General features: G+C 35.1%; 1 protein-coding gene across 18 annotated transcripts in view; it reads left to right on the forward strand.

The window, feature by feature from the left end:
* The window catches only part of gje1a (gap junction protein epsilon 1a), a 374,500-nt gene that overhangs the window by 88,773 nt on the left and 263,384 nt on the right, over positions 1-22,343 (forward strand). For all 18 annotated transcript variants that reach the window (XM_073932434.1, XM_073932435.1, XM_073932436.1 and 15 more), the window contains one exon: positions 1,802-1,924. The gene's annotated coding sequence lies outside the window, so the exon portion shown is untranslated. The remainder of the gene's footprint in view (positions 1-1,801; positions 1,925-22,343) is intronic.

Consider the following 22,343-nt stretch of genomic DNA (forward strand, 5'->3'; position numbering starts at 1 on the left):
TGACAAAAGTCTTGTCATTGATCCCAAAAGTAAGAGCAACAAATAATAACGTCTAGTTGGTCATTTGGTAAAATGGCAGAAGGTAGATTTTTTTTCTGATGAATCATCTGTTGAACTGCATCTCAATCATCAAAAAGACCTCTTGGAACCCACATGGACCCAAGATTCTCATAGAAATCAGTAAAGTCAGTAAAGGAAAAATCTTGGTTTGAGGTTACATTCAAGAGTGCAAGAGATCTGCAGAGTGGATGGCAACATCAACAGCCTGAGGTATTAAGACATTTGTGCTGCTCATTACATTACAAACCACAGGAGAGGGCAAACTCTTCAGCAGGAAAGCTCTCCTTCTTATACTTCAGCCTCCAAATCAAAGTTTCTGAAAGCAAAGAAGGTCAAGATGCTCCAGGATTGGTCAGCCCAGTCATCAGACATGAACATTATTGAGCATGTCTGTGGAAAGATGGAGGAGACATTGAAAATGAATCCAAAGTATATTCAGTCCCAAAAATGCATCTGTCGTATAAATGAACAGGCAAATCGCCTAAAAAGTTTCCAGTTTTTGGCTGAAAAAAATGTAGAGTAAACGGCCCCATACGTTTGCTGTTCGTTTCCTCACCATCAAGCCATTCAAGCTGACTTGACATTGTTTTCTCAATAGAATTGTTCTTCAGTAGAACAATAAAAATCTAATAATACCTGTGGCTCATAATGAAATTCAAGCAGTCTGATGGGACTAAGAAACTAAAAATTTGTTTTCAACTTTTTTTTACTTTTAATCTATAGCCTGAAGACATCCTCAACCTTCTTGAACACAGGAGGATGAGTGTGTTGTATTGTTTATCAAAATGGTAAATGTGCTTATCCAGGATCATGCAGCTTATATGTAAGTATAGGTTTGTGTGCTTCACCTCAATTATGAGGCTTGACCTTTCACAAAATACCCAGTGTTGCAATCTTGCACTCAGGACAATTTCCAGAGGGTGTGAACTTGAGATAATAACATGATACATAATGTTGAGTTTCATTCTCTATTGATAATTTCAAACTCTTTCCATGGTTTGGGAATGATTTTAATTAAAGAAATACCTTTTTGGGCTAAATATTAAAGGGTTTTAAGACAAACACGGAGAGCTGAAGTTAACAATGTTTACCTGAGTCTTTGTCTATGACGTCCAGTAAGTTGCTGTAGGGGAATTCATCATCATTAACCCTCATTTTACACTTTAGTTGCTTTGCTGACATATCTACATTTTTTCTCCATTGTCATCTAACCCACAAAAACCCATCTTTTGGCTGATGACGTTGTTGATTACACTGTAAGAAATTCTGTTAAAAAATGTTTTATTTATTTAAAAAATATATTTTCAAGGTGGCTGAAAGTTCACCGTAAAATAAAATTTAATAACATACATCTGCATACCATGTTCACAGAGAAAGGGTTATGTCATTGGCGTGTTACACCTACAAACTACCCTCTTTTTAATGTTATGTATTGAAATTACTGACTGTTCTCTGAAGTTTTCTTTCTGGTGAGTGTTACATGATGTATTGTAGTGATGTTGTCTAGTGCGTGTTCAGTGGCCATGGCTTTGGATGGTCATTTGCAGAGGTTGACATACTGTAGACTTCCAGTGCAGTTCTGTTCAGTTTGGTTAAATTCAGTTCAGTTCAATTCAAGTTGATTTGGTTCAGTTCAGTTTTTCACACATTCATTAATTTTCCTTCGACTTGGTCGCCGACTCATCAGGGGTCACCACAGCTGAATGAACCACTAACCAATTTGGTATTTGTTTTTACGCAGCGGATCTCCTTCCAGCCACAACCCAGCACTGGGAAACACCCATTCACTCTCTCAAACAGCAGTCAGACAGATACAGCAATGAAGTGAATGAAGAAGCTATTCACTTCAGAGTCAAAAAACCAAGTAAGTTTATTTGATGTGTTTGTTGTTGAGTTTATTCAAGCCTTTCAGCAATGACAAATTACACACAAATGCAGTTACAAATTCAATTTAGTTTGATCCAATGCAATTTAGTTAATTTCAAGCAAATTAAATTTGGTCAACAGTTTCAACCTTTTTATGCTCCCACCGAGCCAAATAATGAGAGAGAACCAAATCTCCTACCACAGCTATGCTGATGACAGTCAGATCTACTTAGCCTTATGCCTAATGACTTTAGCCCCATTGACACCCTCTGCCAATGCATTGATGAAGTTAACAATTGGATGTGCCAAAAAGTTCTTCAGCTAAACAAAGAGAAAACTGAAGTGATTGCGTTTGGGAACAGAGATGAGCCTTTAAAGGTGAATGCGTACCTTGGCTCTAAGGGTCACACAACAAAAAATAAGGTCAAGAATCTTGATGTTATTCTGGAGTCCGATCGGAGTTTCAGTAATCATTTCAAATCAGTAAGTAAATCAGCATAATATCATCTCAAAAACATTGCAAGAATCAGATGCTTTGTTTCCAGTGAGGACAGTGAGGAAAAACTTGTTCATGCTTTTATCAGCAGCATGGTGGATTACTGTATAGGACTCTTCGGTGGCCTTCCCCAAAAGACAGTCAGACTGTTGCAGCTCATCCAGAACGTTGCTACCAGAACTAGAAAATCAGAGCACATCACACCTGTCCTCAGGTCTTTACACCAGTCCCCAGTTACATTCAGAATTGATTTTAAAGTATTATCACTTGTCTATAAATCATCAAATGGCCTAGGACCACAATACATTACAGATATGCTCACTGAACACAGACCAAACAGATTCACTCAGATTTTTAGGATCAAATAAATTAGAAATCCCAAGAGTTCAGTCAAAGCAGGGGAAATCCGCCTTCAGCTATTACGCCCTGCTGCTGGAATCAGTTTTCAGAAATGATCAGATGTGCTCAAACATTAGGCACGTTTAAATCAGGACTTACATCTGTTTAGCTGTGCCTTTACAGAATTTTCACCACAACTTGCCACTAAAATCAGTTATTAATCACTAATTTTCCTATGTTCATTTAGACTAAATAATGCATATGGAGCACTTACAAAAACAATCCCGTAGACAGAGTAATAGGCCAGTTACTTCATTGATCCAAATTTGTATTTAATATTACCGTAATTGATATTTAAGCCTGATTGTACCCCATATTTTGTGCATATAATAGCAATCCCTCAAGTAACTGTTTAGTCCAAGGTTGATGGAGAAGTGAAGCTAATAACCCTTTGAAAAATACACAATGCACAACAGCAGAGATTTTGTGTTCATTTGAGTTTGTGTTTGAAAGATTAATGCTACTACAAAGCATTCAGCCAATTGAACTAAACCCATTATTTCACATCCTTTTTTTCCTCTAGCTCCTTTTAGTATTTTATTTTCTGGATAGGATCTCCGTTTTAAAAGCTATGGCAACACGTGTGATGTGTTTGTTCTGTTGCAATGTAACCGTGCTTCTCAGCATGCAATTAGCAAAGCAAACTCAATGCACACTGCGCGGTTGCCTTTGAAGATCATTCAGCGCTCAATTCTGGGATCTGTTTAGAAGATTATAAAAGCTTTACTAAAGCAGGACCTCCTACACTGTGCAGTGATTATGAAGACAGGTTGCAAACTGCGCTATCATCTGCATTTTAACTGCCAGCCAAGTAGTTGGTGCCAGATGAAATGGCTGGCGATGGAAGCGCTCTGGTTGGTCTGGTACATTTACTAAAGAGAATGAAACATACAACTCACAGATTTGAATTACAGCAGGCTGTGCGGAACCACACGGCCTGCCCACACAGCACTCCAGACTATCATTACAGGGCTAATAAAGTGATAAAGCAAAGCATCCCGCTAGACAAAAATCCCACACTCTCTGACAATGCCACAGATCCAAGGCTGCTTTATCTCTCTCTGCTGTTAAGCAGATTATTACCTTGACTGTTAACCTGAGTGCTGTAAATTTAGATGTGTAAACTTTAGTAAGTTTCTTCGGCTTAAATAATCCACAGTTTAAGTGGAGAGGAGAGATTAGCCATACAATGTAAAAAAAAAAAAAAAAAGTTGCTGCCTAACTTTTTTGAGCTGAATCAATTGAACTTATCTCTTATCTTACGTCAGTCAAACCTACTGAAAACATTCTGAGTTCAACTTTGTAGAGCTAAAGAAATTTGTTAAAGCCTAATTTAATTTAATTTAATTTAATTTAATTTAATTTAATTTAATTTAATTTAATTTAATTTAATTTTATTTTATTTTATTTTTACTTTATTTTACTTTATTTTATTTTATTATTTTAAAGCATGTTTATTGGAAATATAAATGACATTATGTAGAATGTAAGAATACAAAGATGTTTCAGAAAAGTATATATTTTTTTAAACAGTTAGCAAAAGAAAAATGATTAAATAATAAATATTTTAACAATACAATAAACAACCCCCATCCATGCATGGTGTAACACCCAATTCACATGGGGCTTCAGCGTCAATGCCCGACAGACGGCAGGTCTGAAGTTGGGGCTGATGCGATTGTCATAGCAGTGTCAGCCAATGAAACTAGTCCGCAAACCATTGACTGTCTGAGCTGGGGAATTTGCATAAAGCGTTCTGATTGGCTGATGCTTCCGCTGGCACTTGAAAAGTCGAGAGATTCCTAACTTCTGCAGCAAGCAATGCCCCTGAAGAAGCACATACGGATCAACAATTCAGTTCGGCAATGCTTGATGTCACCTATTCAAAGGGAATGGGAAGCGTTGATGCTGATGCACCATGTGCACGGGGCGTAATTGTCCCAAATTTTGTCAAAACATTTCTCTTATTGATGTCACATAAAGATACAGTTTCAATTGTTAACGGTAATAATAAATAAAAACAATAATGTCCAGAAATGATGCATAAATGGTTTTTAATGAATACATTTTATTTGTTTTATTTTGAGGGGATTGTGGGGAAAGTAAGAAAACTAAGACAGTCTGTAATTATTTATATGTTTTATTGTATACTATTTATGGTCTTGTTAAACACTAAAAAAAGGTAAAAAAATGAAATGATAAATGATAGTCATCATGGTGGCACATTAGGTAGCACGATCGCCTCACAGCTAGAAGGTCGCTGGTTCGAGCCCCGGCTGGGTCAGTTGACATTTTTGTGTGGAGTTAGCATATTCTCCCCGTGTTCACTTCAGTTTTCCCCACAGTCCAAAGACATTTGGTATAGGTGAATTTAATAAGTTAAATTGGCCGTAGTGTATATGTGTGAATGCAAGAGTGTATGGGTGTTTCCCAGTGTTGGGTTGCGGGTTTAAGGGCATCCGCTGTGTACAACATGTGCTGGATAAGTTGGTGGCTCATTCTGCTGTGGCGACCCCTGATTAATAAAGAGATTAAGCCGGAAAGAAAAATGAATGAATGATGCATAGATAAATTACATTTAAAAATATGATAAAACGTTGAAGATTAACTTTTATTTTAACTCAAGTTAAAGTACCATAAAAAAAAAACATGTTTTGTTATGTCTTTTTTTTTTACAGTATAGACTAGCAATAAAGTTTTTGAAGTCAGTAAATGGTTCTAAAAAGGAGTTTTTTTGCTCAATAATGCGGCATTTATCCTATTAAAAATACAGGAACATAAAAAAATATTCAAAATTAAAAACTTATTCTGACCTTCTAAACAACAGCCACTTTCACACATACACATTGCCGAAACAAATTTATTGGTATTTTCAAATAGAGCCTGTTCACAAATGATCCCTTTTAGAGAATACCGGTAAATTCATTCCACCATTTTTCTGAAAAGATAAGTTGCAACATTACCGATAATTTGCCGGAATTCGGCTCTGTGTGAACGTGAATTCACATTCATGCTTAGTAGACATGAGACGTCTACTCCAATCAGAACATTCAGACACATTCACATCCAACTGTTTATGAAAATAAAAGCCTTTGAATATTTTCCAGACACATTTAGCTGCTAGATGTTAGTCAGATATCGTTTTTTTTTTGTTCTTTCTTAATACCAACTGTGAAAAAAAAATTAAATAAAATACTTATAATAAGCCGCTGTTTGTTTATCTTTACGCTCTGCTTCATTTGCTCGATGCCTGTGCACTTGAAGGGAATGCTCTGGTGAGCGCAATATTATGTACATCTCAGCATGTTAAATCGTTCCTCCATATGTTTTCATATAAGTAGTTTACAATACTTCTATATCTTTCCACATAATTTATAATGTAGTCAAATGTGTAAACATTTAGCTGTGGTCCGCGCATGTCTCTGGGACAAAGCAGCTGCATGAATGCTAAAGCTTTATATAAAAGTAAAATCATTAACAAAAGCCTTACCACTTCCGTGTTTACAAATAGAAGCACAGATGCTTAGAGGTCTATTCTGGTTAATGATGTCAGAATTTACCGGTATTTTGGAATAGATGTGTGAATGGTCTTTTCAGGAAAGATTCCAGAATGTCCTTGGCTGTGTGAACAGCGCTTGTTTAAATCTACTCGTAAAGTCGTTCTGGTATTTTTCTGGATATTTAGTGGTATCACTGTGTAAAAAGGGCTAATGACACCATCTCTCCTTCTCTTTAAATAGTTTATATAGACTGCTTTCGCTCTGGTTTTCATTCCAAATAATTTTTCTTTTATTTCATTTTATTTTGCCCAACTCTGTCAAAGCTAGAGATTAGACATGAATTTACTCTCCTTTTTATTGAACACGTATACAAAGTTCCCTCCACATGCAATTATTGTTATTTACAAAGTAAAATAAAGTAAAATAAAATTATATACCATGCAATGTTAATTACATCAAGTGCAACACAATTTATGACAAGCCCCATATCTGTTGTGAAAATGATTTAGTTTCATGTATAACAGAGCTATTGTTGTGCATTCTGAAAAAGACACCTCCAGTAAAGTGATGCAATTTCTTTTTAGTTTGCACAGAGATTGTTTTCTTTTGAAATAAGCATTACTGAGGATTAATTCTCCCGTGCTCTGTGTTTTAGGCTTCAGAGCTTTTTCTTTTGGATGTTAGCATGTGTATATATTTGATATGGGTCTCTCTTGGTATGCCTGATGCATGCATGGCTGAAGGAGAATCAGTCAGCTTCTCCATCTCCTCTCCGCTGAGTAAAAGCCTCTGGCCCTGTGTTGTTCTCCACAGGGCTCTCATTCTTGCCTGTAAACTCTGTTTAAACATCATAATAATTTTACATTTTTCTCTTCATGATGGAATAACTGGGAGGCCAGAACTTCGCAACAAAAATACAGTTTTCAAAAGAAAGCTAAATTGGAATTCAGAGAATTATTATTACTATTATGAACAGAGGAAGTGAACTAATATTACTGGCACATACTTTTCATTTTTCCCTGACATTATTTAATATATTTTTTATAGAAATGGGGAAAAAAGACATTCAGTGCAAGAAGAGTGTGATTAGATGAATATATATGTCATGACTGTTGTTATATTATCACTGACGACTGGTTGTTAACCATTCCTCCGTTACTGTAAATATATTATCCAGCAAATGGTTATTCTGTAAATGTGAACATGTTTGATTCCCACTGAACAATGATTATTGGCTAGTTGCCTCACTTGGAGGAGCTACATTTGTGTAGCTATTAAGTTTTCAATAAAGCCTGGGATTGCTTTTTCCCTCACAGTTTTTGCCAGCGTTGTCATTGTGCACATCGACGCATAAAAGCATCATTTTTGGTTTGAAAAAAAACTGGTTGACCAATGAGATTGGGTTTTTGAATTCACATGTCTGGAGCTGCTGATATGACAGTAAACATGACTTGGTGGCGCTACAGCAGAAAATGGTGTAGCACACATTTCTAATGAAGAAGATGGTGGGTTTCATTTTACTTTTTAGTTAAGACTTGAATGTTCATGAAAGTGGCCATACAATCTAAATTCACTCTTATTCTTACACTACCTGACAAAAGTCTTTTCGCCTACCCATGTTTTAGGAACAGCAAATAATAACTTGACTTCTAGTTGATCATTCTGTATCAGAAGTGTTTTATATGAAAGGCAAAAGCTTCTGGATTACGCTTCTTTTACCAAAATAAAATATGATCGTGCCTTGATTTTTAATTTTTTAATTAGGACAGTAAGGTCTGACTTTGCTTAGACAAAAGTCTTGATGTAAAGTGTGACTCCCATGAGCTTGGAGGACTGCATTCATACATCTCTGCAATGACTCAAATACCTTATTAATAAAGTCATCTGGAGTGGCAAATAAAGCGTTCCTGCAGGACATCCTGAGTTTATTAAGATTCTTTGGATTCATCTCACCCAGACATGCTCAATAATATTCATGTCTGGTGACTGGGCTGACCAATCCTGGAGCACCTTGACCTTCTTTGCTCTCAGGTATTTTGATGTGGAGGCTGAAGTATGAGAAGGAGCGCTATCCTGCTGAAGAGTTTGCCCTCTCCTGTGGTTTGTAATGTAATTATTGATTGATTGAATTGATGTTGCCATCCAGTCTGCAGATCTCTCGCACACCTCATTCTGAATGTAACCCCAAACCATGATTTTTCCTTTTCCACCATACTTGATGATTTCTTTGAGAATCTTGGGTCCATGTGGGTTCCAATAATTCTTCTGCAGTATTTGTGATGATTGGGATGCAGTTCAACAGATGGTTTTCAGATGAAAAATCTACTTTCTGCCACTTTTCCAAAATATCAACTGGTAGTCAAGTTATTATTTGTTGCTCTTAGAACTGGGAACAAAGACAAGACTTTTGTCAGATAGTGTATATGTATAAAGTAGTTTGTGTTATAAACAATGTATCTGTGCACTTCATTTTTTTGTAATAGCATAAACTTGAATCAAATATCATAACCTTCCCTCCTCCTTAAAAGACTTTTCTTGCTTTTAAATTCATCCATTGAGTTCTTCCTTTATTTTGTTTACTTATTTATTTCCTTTATTTTGTCTACACCGGTCTTTCAACAATCTAATTGCTTTCAAAAGAACTAAATCATGCTATTAATTTTTTATTTTATTTTTTAAATTTCAAGACCATATCAAGTGTATGTAAGTCACGATAATGGAAAAAAGGACAATCCATTTGATGGTGACTTTAAGCACAAGCCAATGTCAGGGAGTGATTTTGCATGTTCACTCTGCTCATCAGTGAAAATCTATTTTGTAGAAACGTCTCAAAATGTTGGTGAAAAGCATGAGCGAAAATCGTCCCAGTGTGATTTTATTTGGTTTTTCAATTTTGTTCTAGAACCTGACCATATTTTAATAATATATTTTGCAGATATGTACATATTTTACATGTATTTAAAATATTTTTTCGGTATGTTTTTAGCATATTTTTGTTTAGCTGATGGAAAATTAAATTCAATTCATGTTTATTTCTACAGCGTTTTTACAATGTAGATTGTGTCAAAGCAGCTTAACATAGAGGTTCTAGTAAATTAAAGTTTTGTTAATCCAGATTTCAGATATGAAGTTCAGTTAAGTTCTCTTCAGTGTGGTTTAAATTTCACCGCTGAAAGACCAAACACTGAAGAGCAAATCTATCGAGGCACACATCTCCACATGCAATCTAAGATAATGGTGACTCAAAAAGTGCAAGTCAATAGGATACATACAGGCAAAACAAATTTAATACCAATGACTTCTGATGATACTTTGACTCCTTATGAATTTAAAGGCTCCACCTTTTTCTGAAAAGGGGCGGAGAGCAGCAGCTTATTTGCATTTAAAGATATTAAAAAAAAAAACATTTGAAATGGCCTGTACTCAAAGACTGGCATCTGCAGCATGGAGTAATAAATAAATGATCAGTGCTGCCATTATTACAATATTACATTATTACAATTTACTATAATCTTCTATGTGAAGCTGCTTTGACACAATCTACATGGTAAAAGCGGTACTGGAAATATTCTTAAGAGATTGGTTCATGTTGACATCCACGATGCAAATCTCCTGTTTTACCACTTTCTAAAGGTGCTCTATTGGATTGAATTCTGGTGACTGTGAAAGCCATTTGAGTACAGTGACCTCATTGTCATGTGGTTAAATCATTTTTGGACAATTTTTTTAATTGCAGATTCCATTGTGTCAACCTACCTCATTTAAATTTTTATGCATTTAGCTGATACTTTTATCCAGTGATACCTCCATAGTTTGAAAACATTCCCTGCTGTTAGGTTCAACGAACTAAATGTTTTCCACACAGCACTTGACTTTCTTATATAAATCTGTCGGTAATGGCTCGCTTAATTTGATTGTTTTGCTTTTCAGTGTTTGGACTTTCAGCTGTGAAAAACCACACTGAACTGAACTTTAACTCTGAAAACTGGACTGACCGTTTTAGAACTTCTATGTTCAGCTGCTTTGACACAATCTACATTGTAAAAGTGCTATAGAAATAAAGATGAATTGAATTGTTTTTTTTTACTATTTTAATTGTAATTGTGACAACCTACCTCATTTACATATTTACATTCACTCATTAAGTAAATGCTTTTATCAAAAGTGATACCTCGTGGTTTAAAAACATTTTCTGCTATTAGGTTGAATGAACGATATGTTTATCACACATCACTTGACTTTCTGACATAAATCTAGATGGAGAGATGAAGTAAAGCATTCGACAGCTAGCCCTGGTCATTTTTACAAACTTGTCAAATCGAAATGAGCCATTGAGAATTGCTTGGAGGAAAATACCTCTAAAAACAGATGACCAACAGAACTTGGATTACGCCAAAAGAAATTTTTTTTCAATGGTTTTCTCATTTCCCACCCTGATTCATTTATTGTGTCTGGAGATACTTTTTTTTTTTTTTTTTGCACCAATCCTTTGGCATACCTCAGCCAGCTGGCAAAGGCTAGATGGTCATGAAGTAGTCAACCATAAACTCTGTTAGTTCAAGACTTAACATACTGGCAGGCAGACAGAATTGCAGACGGAAAGCCCAGATCCCTAAGAGACGAGATATATTCTATTGAGAGCGAAAGTATGTCGGTTTATACAGAAACCACAATGTCATAAAATCGCATTAGACTAAACGAAAAGCCTCAGAATTAAAATCCTAGTCTCGGAGTATACCATTTTCCCTTCAAACATTGCCATTTATCTGACATTGTAGCAGCTCACAACATTACCGTATTCAGATTCGACAAATAACTGTGATCAAATGGTCTCAATCTGGGTAACAATGATCAGCGGGAAGATTAAATGGGTAAGGCAATTTATGTCATTTTCGGTTATGCGGCTGTTACGCACATCATGTGTTAATGCTCTCAATAATAGGCAGCAGTTTTCAGTAAGCTGGTTCATGTAATGAAGTGTCATTAGTTTATCCCATCTGCCAGTGCATTTTTGCCATCCAAGTGTGAAAAACTCAAAATAGCAGGTACAAATTACTTCCCGTTGCTTTTGGCTACATCAGTCTCGTTTCCAGTGAGCTGGAAGTTCTCCCCCCTTCTCCTTACTATGCCTGTGGGCCTTGAGAAAGCACATCCCATAATCTTCTTGGCTTGTCTCCAGCAGGCTGTCCCATATTCAACAGGAGCTGTTTCCAATTCCGCAAATGCAGAGTTTATGAATTAGCTCTTGCTTTAAAATAGGGGCTGATCCATTCAGAGTCTTTGATGTTTAAGATCAGTAGCCATTGTCGTTTCGTAAACAACCTTTTTCTGAGAAGTTCTGTTTGTGTCTGAACCGGCAAATGACCATTGGACTGTCTGAATTTGAAGTATGTGTGTAGGGTTTCTTAAAAATGTTTAGGAACCAGCTGCTAAATACATGCCCTAACTACAGTCTTGAAGAGCCCCTTTAAATTTCACTGCAGAAAGTCCAAACACTGAAGAGTAAATCCATCAATGCACAGCTCCACAAGGCCCAAACCAAGCAAGCCAGTGGCGAAAAGAGAACCAATAAAAGTTAGATACATACAGATTTTTCAGATCTTTTGACTGAAATTTTGAACTCAGATAAAAATTTATATATATATATATATATATATATATATATATATATATATATATATATATATATATATATATATATATATATATATATATATATATATACGGAGACCCCCCAAACCAAAATATGACATTTTATAATGCAAAATAGGGGCTCTTTAAGTTTGTTGTTTGCTTTTATTTCTTTACTTACAGGTCAAAATGTATCATTTTGTTTGTTTGTATTAAATAACATTTACAGTAGTGATTTTGTTCACATAAAAGACATATTAAGTGGAAATCTCTAATGTTTCAAATAACTTAGCATGTGTGAAACAACATTCTGTTGCCAGTAGCACATACCGTGTACTTATAAAGAAATAATTGAAAAATATCAGAAGTCAATAGTTTTTTAGAGTTCCACTGTCTGTGATCAATAAATAGTAGTTTAATACGTCATGCAATAATTCTTGTTGTAAATATGATTACGCCTGTCATGCTACCTGTTTTTTTCTGTACAACATATTGCACCAAAATAATATTAATAAATAAATAAAAAATAATATAATAATATTTTCATTTTAAGACCTATTTAAGCCACTCATTATAAGTCAGAATGACAATATAATAGCATCATAATGAAAGTACACTCTTCCAAAGAAAACACAATATTTTATTCGTAAGAATATTTAATTAAATGTTAGTCATTTTAACAGTTTATTAATTAGACATTGGAATTGGAATGTGAAAATGTTGTCATATCCCAAACAAACAAGCAATAATAAATGTTAACAAAAAAGGTTGTGATATCTGCTACCACATCTATTTTCAGTTGTCAGGCACACATGAAAATATACTATAGTAATTTGTAGTAAATACTATAGTGTTTTTTTTAACCATACTGGAACTGACACTTCCAGCAGAGATAGAGAGGCTGCGCAATCAGCTAAAATGTTGCTAGAAGTGGTTTTTATGTATGGGTGATATATATTGCATCACGTCCATGTGTTGTGCGATAAGTCAATATATTGATTTTTGTGAAAGGCCTTAATATGAGAATAGTATTTTTTTTTTGGTGTATAAAATGTATAAACTATATTTTTATTAACCAATCTTTGGAGTAAGGGGGATTATTTAAAATTGTATTACACTTTTACAGTTTGATGCTTGAAAACTCGCCTTTGTCTTTTAGGGATGTAATGATTCACCGTAAGCAGGTTAAAAACCGATTCAAATGTGACGATTCAAACGGTAGAAATGTTGAACGAATCATGATACATGTTTTGAACAGAGGAGGCTCTCTGTTTACAGGCATAATCTCGCTTTACCTGTACTTCGGTTGCAAGCAATAGGTTGAACGGCAGACTAAAATGGCAGCGGTGAATTGCGCCAGACAAACACTAACTGTGTGCAAATACTGCAAAAAGATGTTTACTTGCACTAACAGAATAATTAATATGATGCACATAAACTGTCAGCACAGTGAAAAACTACTTTCACAGATGGCTATACGCAAAAAAAAAAAAAAAAAAACACGAATGAGCCAAACCACACGGACAGGAAGATTTGCAGCTTCGCTTGCTCCGACAAGTGCTACGGAGATCACACGGTGCATCTGTGTTTTCATAGCAAAAGTGTGAAGATGTTTTCTGACTAAAATAGAAAGCTGTTCTGTTACAGAAGCAGGTATTAGATTATTTCACCCTCTCCTTTTCTAATTAGTTTATGCATGTTTTAATAATTTGCTTATTATTATTGAAAATTTAAAAACGTTCAAGATGATCTCTTCTTTAATGTATCACTGATATGTACTGTAGACTAATTAATTCTACAAGTAATATTATTAATTCACCTTCATAATCATGTTCAACTCCTGTCTCTATCCTACTTTAAAATTAGACATTTTATTATCAGTTTTTTCATGCCAGTGGCCAGTTCCCTGGATCAGATAGCCTATTGACCACCTCTGTACACACTGCTCTCTGGTTTAGAAAGGCTTTCCTCTCCACACCAGCCATCTCAGCCTCCAGTCAAATATTTTTTTTAGCAGGGGACATTTTAAATGTGCAAAGACCTCAGCTTATGCTAGAAAATGCTGATATATTTTTTATAAGTGTACAATCCCAGCACAGTCACAGTTTTAGTTTGTTTATTATTTTTTTAAATTTGTTTTTAAAATAGCAACTTGGTTATGGCAGAAAATATATTATTTAGCAAAAAATGTGCTGTGGGCTCTTCACCCTAAATTTGTTTAAAATGATTTTGTTAAACTTCGTCGTGAGACGTAGTATCATGAGTATCATATCGAATCGTGAGTCAGGTGAATCATTACATCCCTAATGTTTTTTATTCTTGTTTGTAAACCTGTTGAAATGATTTTATCATGATTAATCATGTACATCATGATAACATTGGAATAGCACTACTTTGGTATGGTAATTGAAAAATTTGTTTAATTTTTTTGCACACATTGCAATAATTGTTCTGTTTTACTCTGCAATTATTAAAATTACTTTTCATTAAACTAAATTGCTACTATTCCCCAAAGTTACTTTATTGTAATAGCTTTATTAATGACAAATTTAGTACTGCAGCAAGAGTATTCCTTACTGTTGGGTTAAATGAACTCTAACTTCTTCCCCTTTTTATGTACATACAGATATATGGTACAACATTTTTACTTTAGGGAATATAATATCTAGACTGAGAAATATTCATGTACAGAAACATGTTAATGGTTTTCTCTGCACATATTGTGTATACAGAAATGTTCCCAAAGCAAACCAGACACTTCATCATCGACTTTGTTTCTGGTTAGAGTCTTCTAGAATTACGGTTTCCATTTACAAACTATTTCCTGGCTTCCACCTGTGCTTGTTAAACTCATAGTAGGGGGTTGAGGACTCCTCAGTGGGACATGAGGAGTCGTTTCCGAGTTTTGGTATGACATACTTTACACATGCCTTTCTCCAATGGGTTAGAACATGTTCTGCCTTCCGTCAGTGTCTGAATACAAAAGGAAGGGACTTGTCTGGACATGTTCCCATAGATTTGCTAACTGGGCTATGCAGGGCAGTGTCATAGTAAATTGATTATTTCACTATGTATTTATGTAGACTTTAATTATAATAGAGCTTAACGTTTAGCAGCACAGTCCAAGTAAGAAAAAAGGGTATAACTGAATTAACTGAATAAATGAACATGCCTGTGACTTGAAATGCGACCTCCGGTGGACGGTAGCAGCCTCCAAAATTAGACTCAAATTCAGAGTTCCCATGAGGGTATTAATTAGTAAATAATCTAAATATTACAAGCATAAACATTTGATGAGCAGGTCACATTGTAACCCTGTGTCCTAACAAGGTGTTTCAAGATGAGATTTGCAGTGATAAGCAATTTGGCTGTTTGCACCAGACGAAACACGACAGAAATTTACATACAACCATTTAGAAGCACAGAATATGCACTCTCTCATGAAATGGTAATGTTTATAATCTAATTAATAAATATGGAACCTGTTTAACATTATTAAATGTATATTCAGAATCTCTGAGATGTGTTGGTTTGCACTGAATCACAGTTCTGAAGTCCTATTTAATTTAAATTTAAATTTCAAGATCTGAGGTGACCTATCTGCTGCTGCTTTCAGTAGTATGGCTGTAAATGTCATGTAAAATGGCTTTCAAAGTCATATTATTAGCTTTTAACACTGAAAAAAGCACATGAGGTGTACTTGAGCTGATCGTTGTCAGTTTTTTGTTGTTCAGCTGCAAGAAATAGAAGCCGTTTCTAATATATCAAATCAAGGTGTTGGTTAGGACAAAAATTCATTTTAATGTGAAAATAGTCCTTCTATTGCGTGCTATTGCTTTTATTTGGCACACGATTTAAATCAGCCTTCAGGGTCGATTGTCATACTCGCTTCTGTTGGTCCTCAATCTGGCAACCTGCACTTGCGTTTGTTTTGATCCAGCAATGCAATACCTAATTCAACAACTGAGTGTCAAACTTACATACTGTACCTTTAATGTTTTTTGGAGACAACATAATTGTTTTATGTTCAATTCACTTAAATTTGTAAAAATGATTAACTTTACTTTATTGATTTGTGTTGGGACAACATGAAGAATTGTGTGGAACCCTGGATTTTTTACAGTGTTCATTTGTTGGTTAATTCATTCACATTGGCCAAACAAAGCTTTAAAATCTTATTGTATTTGTAAAAAGATGCAAATAAAAGTTAGATCTTTTTAGTCATACTAGGTTGAAAAGGGGATAATTTTTGACAACTTTTTTCATTAAAGCTTTTCATTTTACATTTTAGTACACTGTTGACATTTAAAATTCCCTTTAGTTATTATTCTTGGTGTATTATTCTTTATTATAAACACCATTATACTAAAAGTCTATGTTCTCCAAATTAGGGATGCTTATTTCGATTAATGTTGCCAACCGACAATCACCGCTCGTTAACCTAATATTAACCATTAACAGATTAATATTAAAATATTATTTAATTTAAATGTAATTAATTTTCTGTGGCACATTAAATATTGCATTTTAAAATACTGATTTATCTTAACATAAGAACAGCATACAAACCATACCAGAGCATCTTCACGCACCTGCAGCGTTTTCAGCAGCATAGAAAAACAAAATAATAAAATATTTTTTTAACTTAAATGACAAATTTAGATTACAAAACAAAAACACTGACTGAATCCTTTTTAAGAACCGGCATAGGCTGTTTGTCCAGTCATGTTTTTTCTTCCATCAAATAAAAATATTAGGCTACCTCAAATAGATTGCTTCACAGAAAATATGCATTTATTTAATGCTCCGCTGTTATTTTAATATTACAAAACCTTTGTCAATAGTTTTAATAGAAGTCAGTTCAAAGGTTATGTCTTAATTATGATTGACTTATTACCTCCCTCTCACTCGCTGTTCCTGTGTGTGCGCTGCGTGTAATGATAGACAATGACAATGAACCTTAAGGCTTGTATGTTGCCTTTTTGTAAAGTATAGGCTACTACATAGCATATAACAATTTTGTTGTTTACATATTTTATTAATTTGCATACATGTTTTATAAGCTGTAAAATGAAAGCCTAAGTTGGGTGCGAAGTTATCATTAGGCCAAAATCAAAAACTTTGGATTTGTTTGATTGGTAAGTTATGTAGGCTATTTAAAAATTTAGGTTATATAAGAACTATTAATAACTATAATTTTCCAAATGGAAAAAGGTTGGTTTGTTGGTTGTAGCCTAAATCATCAATAGTCTATTTGTTGAGTTTATGACACAGCTCCAGGCAGCACAGAGGCGAACAGCATCAGTGCTGGTTTGTCAACTCGTCTGTGTCAAACTGTGACCAGAAATGTCCTTCTTTCATTTAGCTTCTTTTGCAAAATACATCTGTAGGCACGTGTGGTTGCACGTGTTGCTGTCCCGTGAGTTAACAAATATGTGTTGCACAGTTAGGGGCCGATCACAGTGAACACGCTTTTTCATTCCAAAAATGCGAGGTGCACCGCAATGCCTTTTATGTTGACAAGAAAAAAAGAAGCGCGGTGCTCTTATTTATGTCACAAGGGAACGGCTTTATCAGCTTTATTGTGCATGAGTGTTGCTGTCAATGTTGTTATAGTTGTTATTTTTTAAAGCATTTTGATATTCAAGATTTGTAAAGTCGTACAGCTCTAAACAGCGAGCTGCTAAACAAGCTAAACAGCTAAACAAGTCTCTCCTCCATCATTAAACGTTCGCCATAGCTGTCTTGACAACATAAACACTGGTGTGTGGTGTGCGGTCTGGCACAAAATGGCTGCCGTTGCGTCATCCAAGTGGATGCTGCACGCTGGTGGTGGATGAGGAGATCCCCCCCCCATTGTGTAAAGCGCTTTGAGTGCCCAGAAAAGCGCTATATAAATGTAAGGAATTATTATTATTATTATTAACACTACTGTCACCCTAAAGGAAACCCCGCATCTGCTTTTATTTGATTGAAGAATGAAAAAGACATGACTGAGGTAACATGCTTTTTCCGCTCGAGCACACATAGCGCGCAACGGCAAAATGTAAAGCAACCAGGGCGCATAAGCAGCACGTAAAACACTTGTGGGTGTTAGTAAACCATTCAAAAGATGCACCTCTCAACGCAAAAAGTGCGTTCGCTGTGATCAGCCCCTTATATTTTTTAATCGTTTAACTGATACCGTTAATTGGTTACAAACGCACTCTTTCAGTTTACGGTTAAATGGTTATTCTGAACATCCCTACTCCAAATAAAAAAGAACTTGACTTTTGTTGTTTGAAAAAAAAATTCTGAATTTTTTATACAGATTAAAGAAAGTCATGAAGCTTTGTAACAGCGTGAGTAAATGGCTCTTGTGTTAGTTTTAGAGGGAATGTTCAAACCACTTGACTCAACAAGTACTGCTTAATATGTATTAATTTGCTAATAATATAACGTCAAGCTGTGGATTTCATATTTCCTTACAAAATGTGGTACATTAAACTTTAAGTAAAAAACTTTATAACAAAGGGGCCTTTCTACTGGAGTTCAGTACGGAAAATATGGACAGAAAACCTCGGACACTTGGCTCTCCATAAAACAGACATCAAATAGCTCTGGGCAGAATTCAGCTGCGGCCAGCACAACACACACTCCAGAATAACACAAGAGCGTGTCATATCTGAGCCAGCACAAACCAAATAGTTTGTATTGGATTATGTGTAAGAGGGTGTGAGAGTACAATAGCAAATATAAAAGGATGATATACACCCGTTAGTCTCGGGGTAAAGAAGCAGGCGTCTGTGCGCTATGTGATTCTTCTCTGCAGGTTCTGTGGTGAATGAATAATAGAGAACAAGGGCACGCTTGCTCAGTGAGCGCAACCCTGCCTGTCAGAGTCGCGGATGTGAGGAGAATCTTACCCTTGTTTTTTCTGGAAAACGTCCTTGTGTGTTCGTCGCGTAAATAGGGGCCGTGTTTAGTCCCTGATGCAAAAAAAGAGCCCCCCTGACCAAACCCTCAGTGCCCCTGGATTAGAATAAGAATAACAAATGGCTCTTGTAGGATGTGTGTTCGTTGCGGTTGTGGCCACAACACTGGGTCAGGTGATCTGCCGCAGTGATTCCCCCGGGGTATGCGCTTCGCTCTCTTTCGTAGAAATTTACTGAAGCAATAAATCTGGTGTGCTTGTGGAGAAAAATTAAAGTGGAGGCTCCCAGGAGGCGGAAGGGAAGTAAGAGAGGGATATAACAATGCCTACAAGTAGAAATCCAGGCTAACCTCTCCGGAGGTTGTGTCAACTCAGGAACAAAGGCTTCTCAACCTGGAGTCATGGCTCAAGGGCTAAAGTCCATTTAGTGGGGAGGGTGCTTCATAATGCCAATCCACTACCGGGGAAGTGGGGTATTGCTTTTTCAGTACATTTCTGGTTTATTTCTTCATCCTTGGAGAGAATACAAATACAGATCTTTCCTGATAGGATGACGGATTACAAGGCCCGAGGCTGAACATTAATATTAACACCTTTTTCAAGAGATTTTCTCAATTTTTGATGTTAAATGGCCTTTAATTTGTGTGAGGTTAAATTAAAACTCCTAATCTAATCTTAATAATCTTTCAAGTTAATATTGTGCACAATTGATATTGTTAGCTTTATACCAAATTGCTAATATCCCTCTGTTGTCTCTTCGGGGCAAAAGCCGTTATAAAACGTAAGTATAAATAAAAGTCCAGAACACGCAAAAAAAAAAAAAAAAAAACAATGTGCCTTTTATGTCACCCCTGAACACATTTCTTAACATTTGTGGAACAAATTTGTGGCCCATATTTTTGTCCATATTTATTCATTCGTTCACTCAAAAAAGACTTTTGCCGCTTGTTTTAGCTACCTATTTAAAATAAGTTGAAACGACACAATTCTTTTGACTCTTCTAAAGCATAAAAATACCATAATATGTTTGATATTTAAAAAACATGCTAAGACATTCTTGAACATTCTTGTTCATCTGAAAAACAATGCTAAAGTCTGATGGCTCAAGGGCTAAAGTTACTACATTTAGTGGGGAGGGTGCGTCATAACTCCAATCCACTAGCACAGGAAGTGGGTTATTGCTTTTTCAGTACATTTATGGTTCATTTCTTTATCCTTGGAGAGAATACAAATACAGATCTTACCTGATAGGATGACGGATTACCGGGCCCGAGGCTGAGCATCATTATTAACACCTTTTTAAAGAGATTTTCTTCATTTTTGATGTTAAACGACCTTTAATTTTATTGAGGTCAAATCAAAAATTCTAATCTAGGCTTTTAATAAAGTTGATATTTTGAAAAAATTGAAATTGTAGCGCTCTGTACCAAATTGCTAGTATCCCTCGGTTGAGAGTCACTTTGGGGAAAAACCCGATCATAAAACATAAATGTAGATCAAAGTCCAGAACACACACCAAAATGTGCCTTTCATGTCACCCCTGAAAACATTTCTTACATTTTTGGAACACAAAATAAAATAAATTTTTTAGACTATAGTTTTGTCCATATTCTTTCATTGGTTCACTCAAAAAATTACTTTTGTCATTTGTCAAGCTACTTATTTAAAATAAAAATACCATAACATGTTTGCAGATATTTAAAAAACATCCTAAGTGAATATTCTTGTTTATCTCTTTATTTTTTATTGTGTTCACCCTAGTCTGTTTGCTAAAGGGCTAAAGTGCATTTAGCGGCGAGGGAGCTTCATAATGCCAATCCACTACCGGGGAAGTGGGGTATGGCTTTTCTTCACTACATTTATGGTTCATTTCTTCATGAACATTACTATTAACATCTTTTTCAAGAGATTTTCTCAATTTTTAAAATGTTAAAACGGCTTTTATTTTGGTGAGGTTAAATTAAAACTCCTAATCCAGCCTTTTAGTAAAGTTGTTATTGTGCACAATTGAAATTGTTGGCTCTATACCAAATAGCTAATGTTCCTCTGTTGTGAGTCACTTTTGGGAAAAACCCCCATCATAAAGCATGTAAATTAATCACACAGGATTTTGTGTATTCTGAGCTTTCATTTACATAACAGCAGCTATTGTAAACTATTGAAAACATGTCTGAAAGTACAAGTTTTAAACAGAATAGCATTATTGTCTTGTGTAAACAGTAAAAACCCAATTTTGTAAAAACTGTCATATCATCTGCATGGGATTTGTGAGTTCTCATAATCAATAACAATGGTGGACTACAGGACAGTACAGTTTGTAAACCGGTGCATACTGTTTGTTGTGCAAAGTGATGTTGTCAACTACTGGCCTGGCGTACATATTTGTAATAAATATTGCAGATTTGTTTGTGATTTATTCATTTATTAATTTGTTAATTCATTCATTAATATTCCCTAAGCTAAGTCCCTTGTTTGTCAGGGGTTAGCCACCAACTTTTCCAGCATGTGTTTTACACAGCGGATGCCCTTCCAGCCGCAGTACTGGAGAACACCCCAACACTCTCATTTTCACACACATACACACTCATACACTATACGGCCAAATTAGTTCATCCAGTTCACCTGTACTTGTGTCTTTGGACTGTGAGGGAAACCAGAGCACCCGGTGAAAACCCACACCAACACGGGGGGAACATGCAAACTCCACACAGAAATGCCAACTGGCCCAGCCAGGGCTCGAACCAGCAATCTTCTTGCTGTGAGGCAACAGTGCTAACCAATGAGTCACTGTGCCGCCCTCTGATTTGATTGTTTGTAAAAAAAAAAATTGTGAATTTGTAAATTAATTATTTTTCAAATCTAATTTAATTATAATTAAAATAGCGTAAATTAATTATATTGGTCTTATCACTCAGGATGTTTATTGAAATGACATATTATTGATATATTTGATATGAAATGATATATTTTATTTGAAACGGTTAACAAATAGAAAAAAATTGCTTCAATCTGTCATTTTCATACTATGTATCATTCTATTCATCTGTTATTCATTCATTCTGTTAATCATTTCATTAATTGCTTCCATTTATCATTATTATGTCATATAATTTATTATCCTTCAATCAGAAAATCGATTAGTCATTTAATCTTTATCATTAGTTTGTTCAATAATTAGCCTGTTTGTTTGTTCTGTCTTTGGTTTGTTTGTTCTTTTATAACCATTTTTCATTAATTCATTCATTCATTCATTCATTTTTTTAAACCATCCACCAATCACTCAATTTATCGGTTGTTTGTTTGGTATAATTACTTTTTATGTTCAGTAGTTTTATTTTTGACTTTATCATTTGTTTCTTGGTTCTTTTAAACCATTACTTTGTTATTTTATTTGTTTGTTCTTACATCAGTTGTTTGTATCATTCAATTTTTGTTTTTGTTTAATTATTTGTTCTTTTTAGTTTGTTCATTCTGTCGT

Source organism: Danio rerio, chromosome 20 (genome assembly GCF_049306965.1).
Source record: "Danio rerio strain Tuebingen ecotype United States chromosome 20, GRCz12tu, whole genome shotgun sequence".
NCBI lineage: Eukaryota > Metazoa > Chordata > Actinopteri > Cypriniformes > Danionidae > Danio > Danio rerio.